Source organism: Gymnodraco acuticeps, unplaced genomic scaffold, assembly GCF_902827175.1.
Source record: "Gymnodraco acuticeps unplaced genomic scaffold, fGymAcu1.1, whole genome shotgun sequence".
NCBI lineage: Eukaryota > Metazoa > Chordata > Actinopteri > Perciformes > Bathydraconidae > Gymnodraco > Gymnodraco acuticeps.
In genome coordinates this window covers 1,090,514-1,109,801 of record NW_022992206.1, presented here as the reverse complement: position 1 = coordinate 1,109,801, position 19,288 = coordinate 1,090,514, and the positions used below count along the sequence as shown (strand labels likewise).

The 19,288-nt window shown below is 42.5% G+C and overlaps 1 protein-coding gene across 2 annotated transcripts in view; it reads right to left on the bottom strand.

The window, feature by feature from the left end:
- LOC117539523 (metabotropic glutamate receptor 4-like) overlaps positions 1–19,288 on the bottom strand; it is a 221,139-nt gene that overhangs the window by 20,868 nt on the left and 180,983 nt on the right. The gene's annotated exons all lie outside the window — the stretch shown is intronic.

The window sequence follows — 19,288 nt, the reverse complement described above, 5'->3', positions numbered from 1 at the left end:
CAACACTCACAGTGTCACATACTGTATGCAGAAGTATTATTTTAAGCAACACATTAAGTTGACGAAACACTCGAGACAAATGTAATTAAAGTCAGATGGTGTTTTAGACGGGGCAGTGATATCATAAACCTGTTAATGTACGCATTCAAACACTTTTTCTGTTACCAGTTGTATTCACCTTGCAGGTGCAGACTATGTGGCTTTCATCCTGGATAAAGTGTTTAAGTCATGGATGTTTAAAGTTTAACTTCTTCATTTTTGACTAGTATTAAAGTTCACTTTTCATTCAGGAAGTATGACGCTGCGCTGTCAGTACGCTTCTCCATGTTTGTGATTGGTCGAATGCTCCAGATACCACCCCTTTCATGTGAACGCGCACCTAACTAGATAGGAAACGGCTGGCTTGAGCGATCCACTTGATAACCCGCGTCGTAGTACAGTTTAGCGACAGCGCGTATGTTTTGGATTAGGCCAACCAACTCAAACATATCCAGGTTAGGTTGAACCAGCTTCGTAGTATAGGCCCCTGGTGTTGTCTGTCTAGTATATATAGTTCTCGTCTTCCCCTGTCTCGTTGCCAGATTGTCTTGTGTATTCCAAGCCTTCCAGCGTAAGATCCTTTTGTCATTGTCCATAGAGTTATCGTCCATAGAGTTAGATTAGTGTATTAGTAGTTTTTGTTTTGTTGCTTTATGTATTCAGTGTGTTATGACCTGTCTACATTAAAACACTTTATGTTGATACTTTGTTTGTCTCTGCATCGTGCATTTGATTCCACGCCCTTGTACAGCCCTAACATCTATGGACCGAAAGTGAGAAATCTTTGGTGTGATTTTCTTGGTGACACATCATAACCACTTTTCTTGAAACGGCACACGTTACAAATATTATTCTACTTCAAAGTCACATTTGTTTTTTTTACCATAAGATGTACTAAAGATGCCCATGTGTAATTCCTTTTTAAAACCATATTTTTTCGCTAATTTTTCATCTGGTTTAAAAAAACTGTTGTTCATAAACTGCACAGATCATACAATGCTCTTGCTTTTGTCTGATAGTAACGACAAAGTGAGAAAAACAAGTAATCGGCAATAACATCCACACACTGAATACAGGACTGATCACGCTGTTCCAACACCAGGAGATTTCTGGGAAAAGCATTGCTCTTAAAATACAACAATATGTGCTTATCACCAAATATTACCCCTCAAAGTGCCCCATGACGTTGTAGTTTGTGTGTGACAGCAACATTACTTATTATTTCCTCCTAACACAGCACGATGAGACCGATGTATGTGAGGACAGCTGAATAATTGGAATACTTTACACATTTGGATAAGTTATCATATGGTATTGTGTACTCTCATAGCTCTCCAGTGGTATCCATAATAGTACAACAAAGGTAAAGCACAAATCTGTCTTCTTTGTCTTCAGTGCCAAATTGACACTTTGAGGCACTTTGAGGAAATACTGCTGTTGTTCTGCAGGCAGTGGGGTTGTCCTCTTCATTAAAAGTGAAGAGTGGTGCATTTTGGGGCAGTACGGTTAATGTTTGAGTTGCAGATGAGGAATTACTGTAGGCCTGTCATGTGGCACAAATTGCTTGTCTAAACAGTCCTCTCACTAGTCGGGGTATAATGAGCTCCACAGAGGCTTCTGCCGCTGCATTGTGCTCTGCTCTACTGTGGCGAGGGAGCGGGGGGTCGCACATGCATGCGTGTTCCTCGCTACTCGTTTCCTCTGATGGAAATGTTGGGGTTAATGAGGTGCTGGTATGTAATATTTAATTATTGTTGTTATACCCACGTACCACCCCCCTTCTCTCTCTTCCACCTTAAGTATTAAAAGAGGATGATTATTAATCTCACGTGTGCTTGCTCTGCATGGATGCACAGAAGGGACACCTTGCTGAATGGCAGTACAGGTCATTAACTCTTAATGACCTGTACGCAGGCAGGTCATGCAGAATTTAACACACATACACTTCCCTTCAAGTATCAGTGTCTCTGTCACTGCTGTTTGCATGATCATTCAGTTATAAGCTTCCACAGGTTCCATTTCACTGGGCTTTAAATGTAGGCGTATTTACTATGTGGTACACTCAGCATTATGCATGTTCGTTTGCTCAGTATCCTGCTCTTTGTTTCTCTTTTGTTTCCATTTTTTTTACTAATAATTCAAGTGTATTTGTAAGCCATTAGGAGTCATTGAATTGGTATTCTTGTATCATCATACATTTTAAATTGCAGAGAGAAGAGGACATGCACCAAGTACCTCAGGAATAACCATACAGGTGAACTATCATTTGTAAACTAAAAAGGACGTGAAAATAATCATATGCCATATTTTTTTGGCTAATTTTTCATCTGTTACAGGTTTATAAAAACTGTTGTTCATAAACTGCACAGATCATACAATGCTCTTGCTTTTGTCTGATAGTAACGACAAAGTGAGAAAAACAAGTAATCGGCAATAACATCCACACACTGAATACAGGACTGATCACGCTGTTCCAACACCAGGAGATTTCTGGGAAAAGCATTGCTCTCAAAATACAACAATATGTGCTTATCACCAAATATTACCACTCAAAGTGCCCCATGACGTTGTAGTTTGTGTGTGACAGCAACATTACTTATTATTTCCTCCTAACACAGCACAATGAGACCGTTGTATGTGAGGACAGCTGAATAATTGGAATACTTCTCTTATTGCAATTTTCACATTTGGATAAGTTATCAGATGGTATTGTGTGCTCTCATAGCTCTCCAGTGGTATCCATAATAGTACAACAAAGGTAAAGCACAAATATGTCTTCTTTGTCTTCAGTGCCATATGAAACATAATGAAAACTATAAAACAAATATGAAAGATATATTGTAGGTTTTAATATTTCCTGCATGAAAGGGTTGGATTAAGTTACTATTTGTTTGAGTTAACACTTACTGTAGGTGTTATAAATTCAAAGCCCACCCACATCTATGCTCCATCATAGGATGGGATTTAATGTGCAACATCAGGGCAGGAAGTGTTGAGTTTCATTGAAGGTAACTTAATTAGAAAATAAAGTGGATGAAAACAGTATTTCCGTTACAGAAGATACACTTAGAGCAGTGCGTTTGACATGGTGTGGCGTGAACATACAGATAATGTATCAAGAAAGCTAGGTAAAGATAAATCTTCTTCACATTCAAAAAGAATATATATATATATTTAAATAATGTGCTTCTTCAAAGGGGACCTATTATGCAAAATACACCTTTTCATGTATTTTATACATAAACATGTGTCCCTCTGTGTAAAGAGATTCTGAACGTTTCAGGAACAAAGACCACCTTTGTGTCCTGATCCATTTCTATAAAAACCTGTCTGAAAATGAGCTGATCAGATTTTGGACACTTTGTGATGTCATAACGATTTTTTGGCTTGTGTAACCATTAGCCAATCACCAACCAAGGTAACACCCCCTATAACCTATAATATATTGATGAAAAACAGTAAAATAGGGGACCTTTAAATTGTGACAAAGTGTATACTAACAGTAGAGATGAGTCATCAAGTCAGCAATGGATGTAATCTTACATTAGCCATCATCAGATGTATTAAATCAAGTAAGGCTGCATTTCTTTACTTTTTTATTGAAAGATTGTGTTGTATCTTATTTCCAAAGATACATAGTCTTGCTTTAATTGCAAGACTATTCTTTGTGACTATGCGTTCTATTAAATCAAATAACTATTCATATCATATATTGCACTGAAACTTTTATTATTGTACTTTATACCTGTCTTATTCTATTTGAGCTTATTTTATTTGTTTGTTGTTTGGAAATATATTTAAATGCACTATATCTCAATGCTTTTAATGTGTATTGAATAGCACTTTGAATTGCCTTGTCCTGATTTGCTGTTTAAATTAATTTGCTTTGCCTTGCTTGCTTGCCTTAACAAATGGGAACAGGGCTACACAATGGAGAAGCAAAAAAAACAAAACAACTTAAATACGATAATAAATACTTAAACAAATGGGAAAGATTCATGTCTCGTCTACAAGAGAGCTCATGGTTCTGCTGTTTAGTTTAACATGGCTTTACTCAACCTTTCTATATGTCTTGTAGTGTGTGTACAACAGGTTCTTCAGTTACCACACTATGATGAATGGGCTTTCTATTTAAAGCTGTCCATTCTTGCCATATTGAGACGCAGATAGTCATACATTTTGTGAATAACAGGTCTGTGTATCAGCCAAAACTGACATTTTGCATTATGCTAAAAAGCTTTCTACTGGAAGCATCTGTTGAGCTGCACACAATGAAGACTTTGCACATGCCTGAGAAGAGAGAGATAGGTGTGCAGCGATGGGAAAACCTTCAGATCTCGTATCTATTCCACAGTCACAACAGCCGTCCCTGGTGAGAGCGACTGCAGAGAGGACCCTGCTTTTTACTCTGAGGCCGAGCAAAAGCACTTTTCCCTGACGTGACAGCGAGAGACATGAAACACTGATGAGGAGATTCATTCAATTGTGGCCTATTGAAGTCTGAACAACTCTTAGACACATTGAATGCAGAGGTGGAAACAAGAAAGAAGGCTCTGAATAGAGTCAAGCGTAAATATGGACCAGAGGTGTTTGAGTGTTGCATTTAGATGCTGTGGATGTTATTGCAGACGTTTATTCAGTTTTGTGCAGATGCATTTTCCAGCTGAGCGAAGTTTTAAAGAGCTTGTTTACTTAATAAAAAGGATACAATTCTTGATACATCAAAAGGTCCTTCACATTGTCCTTGAGTTAAACCAAGACATTCAAATTATAAATCAACAACTCTGGAGAAAAATGGTTGACACTGGATAGAAAAAGTGGAGGGAAAAGTTGAATCTGAAAAGTAACAAAAGCCTTCAGATACATTTAGTGGAGTTACAAGTAAAATATTTGTCTCACAGATGAAGCAGATTAGAAGTTTAAAGTTGCTGAAATGGAAATATACCAAGCACCTTGACTTTGTACTGTTTCTCATGCAGTTACTCCAAGACGAGTGCAAAATATCCCCGCCCAGCAGCAAATACTTCAGTCCCATTACCTCTCCTCTTTTTAAAGGTTATCTGTCATCGACTATCATTCCGTGTCCCCTGTAGAGACCCTGACAGCCGAGGAGATGTCGCAGAACAATGGCTTTTGGAGCGTGCCAGGTGTATGTATGGCCAATATGAATGCCTTAGGAGGCTCTTTGACATTGACCTTTATCAGCTGAGTTTGATTACATGTGAAATCTAAGACACAGAACATGTGCTATAGATATGGTCTTACTCAACTCCTCATGGCTGTGCTTCTCTGCGGAGGAAGAATGTGAATTATTTTTAGCCGATGTCCACTAGAACTGCTGACAATAAACAGAAATGTGTAACAATAGGCTCTTGCTGGCTCAGCCTGAAGAGTGATTCATCACAACAACGAAAAAATGACCTAGTTTAACATCAATTTATTGCGATTGCTATTTGTCCGTAAGAAAAAACAGATGACTATGCTGTGTGTTTACTGGTGCGTAATGTACTAATATCACAACAGAGATAAATATGAAAACCTTTGATAATATAAAATACAATCTGGCAAGCCGGGTCTCCGCAGTGAGGTTGTTTTATGTATCTGGACAAGTTCAATATACTGCTGTGTGCTGATGCAATTAGATAGAGTGTATAGTGTAACCTTAAGGCAACCCCTCTGGTCAGATGGTGTTGAAACATTAATACATTTTGCCTGCTCAGAACAAAATCCAGTTCAAAAGGATCTACTGCACTGGAAATGTATGTCTAAAGCGGCTACAAATCTTGTCAAAGCCACTTTCTGAAAAGAGCACCACTCAATCGTCATTGTGCAAAGAATCAAATAAAAAACATCTATGTTTCTGTTGTGCTATTCCAATTTGCAAGCCTGAAAAGATAGGCCGATGTCACTTTATATTAACCTGGTGCTCTCGTACTCTCTATTTGGAATATTTGATCCATCATTGACATATTATATGCAATCAATGTCATCCTTTTTTCTGCGGCAAATAGTTCCTAAAATTAAAAATAAGATGAAAAAAAGAAATACAAAATAAAAGCTGCCATGTTTTCCAGAGAGTTGTTGCATTTTTAAACTACTCTAACTCTTAACTTGTGCCAGGCTCATTTGTATGAAACTAAATGATATCAAGCTAGAATTAACATTGCAAACGGTGTGTGCAACTGGTAAACTAGCACAAGCCTTTGTTGAAAATGACATTCACCTCGGTTACTCAGACAGAGATAGAGAAGATGTTTTGTCTGGGAAAGAGAGAATCATTAAGCCCAACATGCTGCCTGTTGGGAACAGCGGTCCATCCGCTGTTTTCCTCCCGCATGCTATCGGAGTTTGAGCCGCTCAGCTGGTGAAGTTGGAGGTGAGGGCCGTATTAAAGCTTGTTGTTGTGGAGGGGGATTGTTTACTTGTTCTACCTGATTAACTTGATGGCTTTACATTGATCATGAACTGAACAAGTGTTGGGTATTTTGTTTTAGGGATACTGTTTGAACACGAGGACATTTGTACTATAACCATATACTGTATTTACACACTATGTCAATTCTAAATAAATAAAAACTCTATAGATACTCTCTCACTATAGTACCAAATTCAGCAGATTGGGTGCTAAAATAAAAACATACAATGAAAGTGACCCTGAAAGTAGCTTGTGAATAACAAATGGTTTGAAATAAAGAGACTGTAAGGCTGTATATCTTTATAAAGCTCTTAGGCGCTCTGTTATTTGTGTGTATACATGAGGTTGAAAAACTACCTAATAATTATATCACTATCTGAATCCGACACTGACTTGACTTTTTGTTTTACTTCCTTTGTTCAGTCTGACATGGTGTCCAATGTAATACCATTTCCATTAAGGAGGGGATTGTTCTTTAGTTGAATAGGAAGCTAACAAATCAGAAGCGATATCCCACTGACATCAGTCGACACAGAAGCTGAAAGACTGCTTACTAGGAACTGTTTTTAAATCTGGGTACAACAACCAGGATACTTTTTTGAACGTATTCTTGTGGGCCTTTTTCTGTTTGTTTCTTATGGATGTAGCTGTGTAGCAATGTAGGTTTGCTTTCCCCATACATTTTGCCTGAAAAACTCGTATTTCTGAAGGCATATTATGCTTATTTTCGGGTTCATATTTGTATTTTGTGCCTCTTCTGTGACATGTTTACATGCTTTGCATGACCATCGAGAGCGTGCTGTCATACTCCATCTCGGGGTGGTATGCAGGATGTTCAGCTGCGGACAAGAAAGCCCTGCAGAGAGTGATCAGGATAGCAGAGAAAACCATCGGCTGCCCCCTGCCCTCTCTGGAACACACATCCACCTCCCGCTACCGCAGCAGAGCTAACAAAAGAATAAAGGACAGCTCTCACCCAGGTCACAGACTGTTCTCTCTCCTGCCTTCTGGGAGCAGATACAGGAGCTTCAAGTCACGGACAAACAGGCTCAAAAACAGTTTCCACCCCTGGGCCGTTAGGCTGCTTAACCACCACACATAATGCAATAACCGTAACCATCCTCACACACACACACACACACACACACACACACACACACACACACACACACACACACACACACACACACACACACACACACACACACACACACACACACACACACACACACACACACACACACACACACACACACACACACACACACACACACACACACACACACACACACTTTTAATGCACTTCATATACTGTTTTTATATCAATAGTTTTAACTATTTATTCCTCCCGTATGAGTGTTTATGTTGTCTGTCCTATTGCCGTGTTTTTTAGTGTTCGTATTTTTTGCACACTGGGACAGAGTTGCACTCTGAATCTCGTTGTACTCTGTGTATAATGACAATAAAAGGCTTTAACTTTAATGTTCAAAAATGTCTTTATTTGTCTCATACTGCCTGTGCTGCAGCACCTCTTTTCACCCTCTGTCTGAAACCAGAGCCCAGTCTGCTCTGATTGGTTTGCTGGCCAGCTCTGTTGTGATTGGACAAGATCTTAGAGATGTGTCGGAAATGTGCCGCTCCTTAGCTTATCATGTACAATTTGTTGGAGCGCTAGCCAATAGAAGCACAAATGTACATAGCAGCGACGTGCGGTGAGGTTCATGGCTGGTGTACTGTTCTCACTAGATGTTCCTGGAATCTAGCTATTCAGTCAGCATAAACATGAACTTCGAATAATTCCAGGAGAACGGGATTCTGAATTGGAGATTACTGAAGCTCTTGAATATTCTTATATTCTTTATTGTAAAACTGTAACACACAAGAAAAATACATTGTTTTACAGTTGCAATGGGATAAGTATACATGACAGGTATACGGAAACACAACATAAATTACCATGCTATAGTCATGCTAGACTAGTTAGACAACTTAGAAGGCTAACAAATCTATGTTATAACTGAAGAGAAAACAAGAGTTTAGCTAAATGCTAATATGCTAAAGAGGCTAAGCTAACAACGAGCTAATATGCTAAAGAGGCTAAGCTAACAACGAGCTAATACGCTAGCGGATTACTGTTACATTGTCATTGACATGAGGCGTTAGCTTAGGCCTAGTGGTGCAGATGCAGTTTAACATTGCATAATAAAAGGTAAGAAATACGATCAAATTATGAAATAAACACCGTTCTACATTAATATAGTTTCGACTAACATATTTACTTACAGACAATGCGCTTAACGAGTCTCCAGAAGATGGATGAAGCCAGATTGTGGAGCTAACAAAAACTGGATTGCCACATGTAATTTCCCAACTGACTGACACAACTTCCTGTATGACTATTTCCTGTTGTAGATAAAGCTGCGCTATTATCACTCGCCACTGGGGGCTCCCACAAACACACAGCTCTATACACGGAACACAACACTCCCCGCTTGAGGTTTTGGAGACAGGACATCACATTTCTACAACTACTTTAATCTTGAGAGTCCTCTGGAGACAGGAGAAGGACCACTTCCGTCGCAGGTCTGGAGTAAACCTTCGGCTTGCCCTCCTTGATCACTCGCACGTCTACTTTCCTCACCAGTCCATCCTGGCTCGGAAAAGCCTTTGTGACGACTGCAGTGGGCCAGTCGTTTCTCTTTGCTTGAGCATCTTTCATTAAGACTACATCTCCTTGCTTGAGATTAGGCCTCTTGTTTACCCATTTATGCCGGACTTGCAGGGTGCTCAAATACTCTCGGCGCCACCTAGTCCAAAAGGTGTTCGCCAGACTTTGGACACGCTTCCATTCTGCCTTGAGAAGCTCTCCTTTCTTGAAGTCGCTTGGTGGAGGTGGAGGAGCGCCGACTTTCTGAGTCAGGAACATCAGAGGAGAGAGGATAACGGGAGCTTCTGGATCGGAAGATACAGGAATCAGAGGCCTTGCGTTCATAATAGCACTGACCTCGGCCATTAGGGTCGTCAAGACCTCATGAGTTAGGCGTGACTTATCTTCCAGAAGCATGCAGTCCAGGATACGACGAGCAATCCCGATCATCCTCTCCCATACACCGCCCATGTGAGATGAATGAGGGGGATTGAAAACCCAGATGCATTTCTGTGCCTCCAGAAACTTCTCCACGCCATGCGGGTCAGGGAGGGATCCATCCATTCCGAGCTCTCTGCATGCGCCAATGAAATTGGTCCCACAATCTGAGCGCAGCTGCTTTGCGGGCCCTCTGATAGCGAAAAACCTTCTGAGTGCATTAATGAAGCTGCTAGCACTCATGGCTTCGATGATTTCGATGTGCACGGCTCGTGTACACATACATGAAAACAACACTGCCCAGCGTTTACTGTTGACTTGCCCTCCTCTGGTACGGCGAGAGACCACCTCCCAAGGCCCGAATACATCTACTCCCACATATGAAAAGGGTGGTGCTGCCTGTAGCCGCTCGGCTGGCAGATCTGCCATCTGTTGGTGCTCTGTTTTCCCTCGAAGTCTTCTGCAGGTCACGCATTTGGAGAGCAGACTACTGATGCTTCGTTTAGCTCTCACCAGCCAGATTCCAGATGCTCTGACGGCGCCCTCTGTAAAATGCCTGCCTTGGTGTTTCACAGCATGGTGGTGATGACGAACAATGAGGGTTCCTAGATGGTGATGGCCTGGAATAATGATGGGGTTGGTTTCGTCTGTGCTTAACTGAGACTCTTTGATGCGACCTCCCACTCTGAGTATTCCAGTGCTGTCGACAAAGGGATGTAGTTTCTGCAGACTGCTGTTGATAGGAAGGTTGCCTGACGTTTCGATACACCTGAACTCTTCTGCGTAGCACTCACGTTGCACACTTTTAATCACCAGTATCTTAGCTTTCTCCGTCTCCCCATTGGAAAGCCCCTTGTGGCAGATGTGCCACCCGTGACAGGTGTCCACCTGTCTAGCTTGGGAGAAAGACGAAGCGATGTGGACTAAGTGTCCTACTGCCTTGATGAGAGTGTCAAAGTCAGAGAAGCGCTCAAAGCGTGCTGTGTTCAAAGTGTCCTTTTTGATGTTAGTGATGTTAACAACAACTTGTGGGCGAACCTCGTAATCTGAGATGGAGTCAACTAGGTCATAGATCTCTTGACGTTCTGGTTTTGGTGAAGACGGGTTCCGGAGAAAGGCTGGCCCGGTGAGCCATGTTGTACTTCCCAGAAGTGACGCTGGCACGGATCGAGTCCCATGGTCTGCTGGGTTATGATCGGTGGACACATACTGCCACTGTTCTGGAGCTGAGGACTGACGGATTTGCTGAACTCTGTTGTTCACGTAAACGTAGAACCTCCTGGATTGATTATGGATGTAGCCAAGTACCACCTTACTGTCTGTGTAGTACTCGATGCTGTCAAACTTCAGATCCATTTCTTCCACTATCATGTCGGCCATCTCGACAGCGAGAACTGCCGCACAAAGCTCCAACCGAGGTATAGAAAGGTCTGGTTTTGGAGCTAGTCTGGCCTTTCCAAAGACGAAGCCGACTTCTACTCGTCCATCATTGTTGGTTACTTTCAAGTATGCCACAGCTGAAACTGCCTTCACTGATGCGTCCGCAAAGATGCATAGTTCTCTGCGCTGAGCATTAGGGCTTGAGATAGTCGTGTAGGCTCTTGGTATTTTGAGATCTTTAAGGTCTTGAAGAGACTCCCTCCATCTGTCCCAATCTGCTTCCATGCCTTTTGGAAGGGGAGAATCCCATTCTTCAGCTTGTATGGAGAGTTCTCTGAGGAGTAGCCTTCCCTGTATAGTTACTGGGGTAAGGAAACCAAGGGGGTCGTAAATACTATTCACGGTTGAAAGCACTCCTCGCCGGGTGAAGGGTTTCTGTTCAGCAGCAACTTGGAACATGAACGTATCTGCTGTTATGCTCCATGTCACTCCTAGAGTCCGTTGCAGTGGCATATCGTAGCTGAAAAGATTGCGCTCTTGGATGTCTTTGGCCCGATCTTCTGGGCTGAAAGCATCGATGACGGCTTGTCGGTTAGGGGCCACTTTATGCAACCGAAGGTTGGAAACGGCGAGCATTTCTTGAGCTCGCTTGAGGACACTGATAGCTTCTCCCTCAGTGGGGCAGGACTTTAACAAGTCGTCAACGTAGAACTCTCTTTCGACCAACCTTCTTGCATCGCCGCCGAAGTCGTTTTCTTCTTCTCTCGCTGCTCTCCTCAACCCATAGATGGCAACGGCTGGGGAAGGGCTGTTTCCAAAGACGTGGACACGCATTCTATACTCCACGATGTCGCTGTCGAGATCGTTATTGCGATACCACAGGAAACGCAGAAAATCTCTATGCTCTTTTTTCACGACGAAACAGTGAAACATGTGCTGGACGTCAGCTGTTATTGCGACGAGATCTTTTCTGAACCTCATGAGTACACCAATGAGGGTGTTGTTCAGGTCTGGGCCTCGGAGAAGCACGTTGTTGAGTGAGACGCCCTGATAGGCTGCACTAGAGTCGAAGACAACTCGAATCTGCTCCGGCTTCTTCGGATGATAGACTCCAAAGGAGGGGAGATACCAGACTTCTTGGCCTTCCTGCAGTGGAGGAGCTACCTCTGCGTGTTCGTTCTTGAACAATTTCTCAATAAATTCCAGGAAGTGTGTCTTCATCTGGGGACGTTTCTCTAAGGTCCGACGGAGTGAGATTAGACGATTATAGGCACAGTCTCTGTTGTTTGGTAGCCTTTGTCTGGGTGTCTTAAAGGGCAAGGGAGCAACCCAGCTGTTGGAGTTGTCTTGATGGACCTCACTGTCCATGATGCGGAGAAACCTTGTGTCGTCTATTGAGGGGGCGAGTTTGTGGTCGCTGGGAGTGCGACGAAAGATGAATTGACCCAGATTATCTTCATCTATTGTTGAGGGTGAACTGTCTGAAGAAGTCACTGGGAAAGCTTGGTGCATAGTGTCGTGACCAAATCTTTCTTTTACTTGCACTTGACTGCCACAGGGCTGCAGGTAGCTTGGGCGGCCATTTTCCCCGATGGCAGTCTTGAGCGTGCTCACTACAGATGGCTTGTGAGCCCCTCCTAGGCAGACGTCGCCGATTACGACCCAACCAAGGTCCAACTTCTGGGCGAATGGAGCATTGTGTGGCCCGTTGATTTGCTTCCTGATTTTATGGACTCTAAGGATGTCCCTGCCAAGCAACAAGAGTATTTCTGCTTGCGGATCAAGGGATGGTATCTCGTCCGCCATCTTCCTCAGGTGATTGTGGTGCAAAGCTGCATCAGGGGTTGGAATCTCTGAACGGTTGTTGGGGATCTGGTTACATTCAATGAGTGTAGGGAGACGAAGACTGATCTTCTGGTCGATTGACTCTATAACGTAACCATGGGCCCTTCGTCCAGTTGTCTCTTTGAGCCCTGCGCATGTTTTCAGCGTGTATGGAAATTCACCACCTTGGATGTTAAAGACACTGAAGAACTCTGACCTCACCAGAGATTTGTTGCTTTGCTCGTCGAGTATAGCATAGACTTTCGTTGATTTCTCATGGTGCCCCTCAGGGTAAACACTGACGAGACATATCTTTGAGCATGCTCTTGCGCTAACTCCTCTTCCACATACCTCCGTGCACTTAGCGGTGACGTCTTCGGTGACCTTGTCCTCCTCCCCGCCATGCTCTGGAGAAGAGGTGAAGGGCCTGGATGTCCATTGGGGGGGACCCGGATGGAGGGCTGACGGATGACGATCACTCTGGCATTCTCCGCATTGTACTTCCGCTTTGCAGTCTCTTGCGAGATGTTCTGTGGATGAACAGCATCTAAAGCATATGGAGTGATCTTTCAGGAATTGTTTGCGATCCTCGATGGTCTTCTCCCTGAAGCTTCTGCACTTTTTCAGCAGATGAGGCTTCCCATGTATGGGACAGAGCTTGTTGTCGTTAACTGATTTATTTGTACCTCCGTATTCCTTGGATGGGAACACAGTTGTCTTGTTGACGGATACAGATGCTCTGGTAAACCTGTCTGAGCCCTTTCTTGGTTCTGACGGTGCTTGAGAAACAGCGAAGTTGAAGCTGGGATCTGTACGTGTCATAGCTTCTGTGCGCACGAAGTCGACAAAGACAGGAAATGGAGGAAAGCTGACGTTGTTATCACGTTTGTATCTCGACCCGTATGACATCCACCTTTCCTGGAGATTATAGGGCAACTTTTCGGCGATGGGATGAACTCCCCTGGATGTGTCCAAGTATGCTAGCCCAGGTAGGTAGCCATCCAGCTTTGCTGCTTTGACCTCTAGCAACAGATCTCCGAGTTCACGGAGCTTTTGTGGTTCTTTGTTTGTTAGTTTTGGGAAACGCTCTAATTTGGAGAAGAGAGCTCGCTCGATGGCTTCAGGTGAGCCGTACGTCTCTTCCAGCCTCTCCCAGGCCATACTTAGTCCAGCTGGCGGACATCTGATGTTCGCTGCTTTGAGCCTGCGAACGTGCTCTGAAGACTCTCTGCCAAGCCATCTACTGAGGAGGTCCAGCTCTTCTCCTGCTGTAAGGTCTAATCCAGCAATGGCACTCTTGAAAGACGATTTCCAGGCCCAATAGTTCTCTGGTTTGTCGTCGAAGGTGCTTAGGCCTGTTGTGAGGAGCTGGTTGCGAGCCAGACACTTGGCAAGATCGTGGTTGGTAGGTGTTCTGTCGTACTCTGAAATACGTGGATTTATGCCGAAGGCCCCATGTGGGTGAGTAGAAGACTGGTGTTGATTGGAGGGCTGTTCGCCTATGTGTGAGACCCCATGCTTGTTTTTGATGGGAAGGCTGCCTTGATCATCACGTGGAAGTCCAGTTTGCCATTGGCGTGTCACATATGGTGTGTGAAATGGGGCTTCGTCCATATTGGAATGGTGTGATGACTTAATACGTGACTGCTCCTTCACGTATTCCTCCGTATGTTGCAGCCGTTTTAGAGGTGAGAGAGGGATAGGTTTTTTGGCTGCAGATCTTAGATCACTCTCAACTAGGCCAGCTTCCAGGGTTTCCAATTCGGCTTTAGCAGCGTCCCTTTCTTTCTCTACCTGAAGTGCTTCAAGTGTAGCTTGTATACGGGCTTGTTCAACCTTTAAAGCTATCTCCCGCTGAGTATAGGATGCTCTGGCTTCAGCTGCTTCGGCTTTTGCTCGTGCTCTTGCGACGGCAAGCATGGCATTTGAACTGAGGGATGAACCGCTTTCCCTTGAACGGGTTTGTAGAGACCGGGTTTCCTCGTTGAGTTTGTCGTTCGTAGGTTCCGCTTTGTCCCCGACAGTCTTGGAACTTGCATGACTCATCTTGAGGTGAAAGGTGGCTCAATGTTGTTTAAGATAGCTGAGGTTCCACGTAGATGCTCTCCGATGTGTGGAGCTTGTTGTAATGCTGTCTTTTTACTGTACTGTTCTCACTAGATGTTCCTGGAATCTAGCTATTCAGTCAGCATAAACATGAACTTCGAATAATTCCAGGAGAACGGGATTCTGAATTGGAGATTACTGAAGCTCTTGAATATTCTTATATTCTTTATTGTAAAACTGTAACACACAAGAAAAATACATTGTTTTACAGTTGCAATGGGATAAGTATACATGACAGGTATACGGAAACACAACATAAATTACCATGCTATAGTCATGCTAGACTAGTTAGACAACTTAGAAGGCTAACAAATCTATGTTATAACTGAAGAGAAAACAAGAGTTTAGCTAAATGCTAATATGCTAAAGAGGCTAAGCTAACAACGAGCTAATATGCTAAAGAGGCTAAGCTAACAACGAGCTAATACGCTAGCGGATTACTGTTACATTGTCATTGACATGAGGCGTTAGCTTAGGCCTAGTGGTGCAGATGCAGTTTAACATTGCATAATAAAAGGTAAGAAATACGATCAAATTATGAAATAAACACCGTTCTACATTAATATAGTTTCGACTAACATATTTACTTACAGACAATGCGCTTAACGAGTCTCCAGAAGATGGATGAAGCCAGATTGTGGAGCTAACAAAAACTGGATTGCCACATGTAATTTCCCAACTGACTGACACAACTTCCTGTATGACTATTTCCTGTTGTAGATAAAGCTGCGCTATTATCACTCGCCACTGGGGGCTCCCACAAACACACAGCTCTATACACGGAACACAACAGCTGGTGAGGCACTGACTCTTTCAGGGTCAGATTTACAAATATTATATTCTGACCTTAATCAAAATATTCTGTTATTTTCAAAAGCTTTTTTGGTCTGATGTTTCGATTCATTTTAAAACAGACCGTTCAACAAAAGGATACCCACAATCTAAATATTGGATTGTTCTTTCTTAGTAAGATCCAATTTTCATTACCAATGTGGTCTTACCTTGACTGGAAGATGAAGTCCATGCTATCCTTCTGGACAAGGACAACAATCTCTATTACTTTTTTGTAAAAGTCCTCCTTATCTTCCTCTAGTTTCAAAAGTCTAGTTTGTTGTTCGCGTCTATACCGTCTCTGCGTAGAATAACAGTAGCAACAAGAACCTGTGGGCTCACGTGCGCCCCCTTCAGTGCGGCAGAGGTTATGGCTGCCTCCCCTGGTGCTTTTTTCATTGCCGTTGTACGGCGAGCCTAAATATCATATACGTTAAATAAGTTATTTAGAGACCATGGATGGCGAGGATAAATGTAATAATGGGATCTACAAACATTACATTGGTGACCTACAGTGAGATGGTAACAGGCATGCGCTTAGTGCCCCGCTTTCCAGACAGTTTCTGTGAGGTGACGCATTTTGAGGTGAGGCAGAGCTCATCTGTGCCTCACCTTACCACACAGTAACTGGCTTGAGCGCGCTCACAAAATAAGTGCCCGCGCTAAATTAGTGCCCGCGCTCCAGCAAGTTACTGTGGCCTTACGTGAGGCAGAGCTCGTCCCTGCCTCACTTCTCATCGCTACCCGTAGTTGTAGCGGAGCTCGGCAAATTTGCTGATTTTGACTATAAAAGCGATTGGAATCATACATAATCACTTTAGTTGTTTTTCCGTTACATTGTAGTATGGCCAGTCTATGAGTATGACAGGTGAGGCTCTGCCTCCCCTGCCTCCCCTGACTGCACGTCGCTGGTACATAGTGATTTCATTATATCATAAAAGTAAGTGAAGGAATCCAATGGAAGCGTTTCAGGCAGGTGTGTTATATAGGTTTTGGTGCATGTAAATGGTGTGTTAGGGATGGGAATTTGAAAGCAAATGTATATTCGAATATTCGAACCCCCAAAAAGCGGTTAACCGAAATGTACATATCCTATATTAAAAAAAATTGGGTAAAAAAAAAAATTCGAAACGTTTTTTTTTCCCAAAACATTTTTTTAATAATTTTTGGAAATAAATAAATATATGTTCAAATAAGTGTAGAACGTTTAGAAACCAAGTCGAATTTGTCAAATGTATTGAACTGGTGATCACAGTTTGACAGCTATAGGCCTACAGCTTTCATGTGCGGAGGGATTCACAATCAGCCCAGCTGTAGAGAAGACCCTCTCAGCTGGAACGGAGGTTGCGGGTATAGCAATGTATAGTAGCCTATGCAAATTTAATTTAGCATAGTTTGCACTCTACACCGCACTCACTAACCTGGTCGAAATATTTCCACACATTACTCCTTTTTGACGCCATGTCTGTTGTGTAGGACTCTTCAGTGTAAATAATTACCGGACTGGTAAAATATGTTGAATACCGGCAAAACTAAATCTCTCCAGTCAAAATGTCTATGCACTTTGCCGCCACACACGGTTGCCAAGCAGCTGTTATTGTTGTTTAGGCTGGCCACTCATGTGTCGCGAGTGTTGACAGGGGGCGGGGGAGCACGCTCATGAACTGTTAGCGCCAGAACCTCGCAACGGCTGCGGAGCGCATTTGCGCCGCATTTGGGCCTAAGATGAGGTTTGAGTCTGCGTGATCTGCGAGTACGGAGGGGCAGTAGCCATATCATTAGCTAGAACTAGCTAGATGGATTTGGACATAAACGCGAGTGAAGTATAACCGAACGCGCGAGAGAGAGAGAGATCAGCACCTGCAGCTCTGCCCGCTGTGAGGGACCGGTGAGCGGAGCAAAACACACCTTTAGACGTCAACTAACACATTTAGCTATGGCACAGTCGTATACATTGAATCATTCAATTTGATAATATGTAATCAACTTAGGCATCCCTCCCAAAAAAACAAAAAAAAAAAAGAATTAATAACTCATATTCGAATACCTGAATAACTTCGAATATTCGATTAATCGTTCCCATCCTTGTGTGTGGGAGAGAAACTCCCTCTGGAGGGAACTTTAGGATTTTAGCCTTTACAGACCATGTACATACACCAAAACCTACAAATATAACACACTGCAGGAAAAGGAAGAAACACCTATAACATATAGGTTTTTTTTCTTCAATGATTCATCTCTTACATTTTCCATTCATTTAAAAGTGTGCTCAGGGATTCAAATGCAAGTTGGTTCGCCAAAAATAAACACAAAGGATAAACAGCAGTGCATACAGGATCGGGAAGTGAGATGAGTCATGTGTCCGGTAGAGAACAACACATTGGCAGCAGTGGTGCAGGGAGACTTTAGTGGTGTGTTTTACAGTGGCATCCTCTCTTTCATTAGTAAAATGAACCTGATCTTCTGTGACGTGATTCACGTGAATGCCTTTAAATCACCCATTTTGAAATAATTATTTATTTTATTTCTCAGAGATGAATTAAACATTGATTGCCAATGCAAGAAGTATGACAAATTAGCTTGAAGAGCAGGAGTTCAAATGAATAATTTATCCGTACAAACACTGCATACTCAAGACTCTGAGAAGGAATTTGAATTGTCTTTAATTGCTTTGCTTTAAACAGGCACTGTCTGTCAAATGAAACTGTGGATCACTGCTCTTTGTGTGAAAGCAGTTCATTATTAGTCATAACGTGAACTTGACTGATAGCTTGGTATCATGTAGTCACTGGGAGGAAATTGAAAATGTGGCATACAAGAGAAGAAAGAAACTGGTTCTGCTTTGTGAAGAATGAGATTTTGATGGCGTCTATATGGAGGAAATATTTTTTGGATTTCCAATAATTCTTTTTCCAAGACCCTTGAGGTAATCTACAGCACATGAAATACATTTGATTTACAACCTTCCAATGTTTCCAGGTGAACAACAATTACTCCTGGAAAGATTGCGTTGGTTTGGATCAGTTCCACTGTCAATTCCTTAAAGGGCTCGAGGGCCCTTGTAGACATTTAAAGCCATTTCTGCGGACTATGGCTGATAGAATTGAACAACAAATCATAATTTGAAGGCATTAAAAGAAAGGTAACGAAAGAGGAGGGAGGTAAACCAGGTATATTAAATGTACATGAAACATTAACATTAAGGAACATATGTGATCAAAGGAATGTAAGCCTGAATTTATAACCTTCTTATTATTAACAATTTATTTTCATTTTGCTCAATAATGCTGTTCCAAAACAATTGATTATTTAACAATGAACTCTTTCATTTTGATAGTGCTTTTCCAGTTGTTACAACCCCTCAAAGTGCTTTTACAGATACAGATAAACAGTCACCCATTCACGCCTACTCATTCAGAGGCAGAGGCTGCTTTACTGTACAAGTTTCCACTTGCTCAGGGAGAATCAGATTCACACCCATTCGCACACCGTTGGCCATCGCGACCAATTTTAGTTTAAATATCTTACTGAGGCACAAATGTACGTGGATTGCAGGGTCTGGGAATTGAACAACTACACTAATGTTTGGCAACATCGCTGTAACTTGA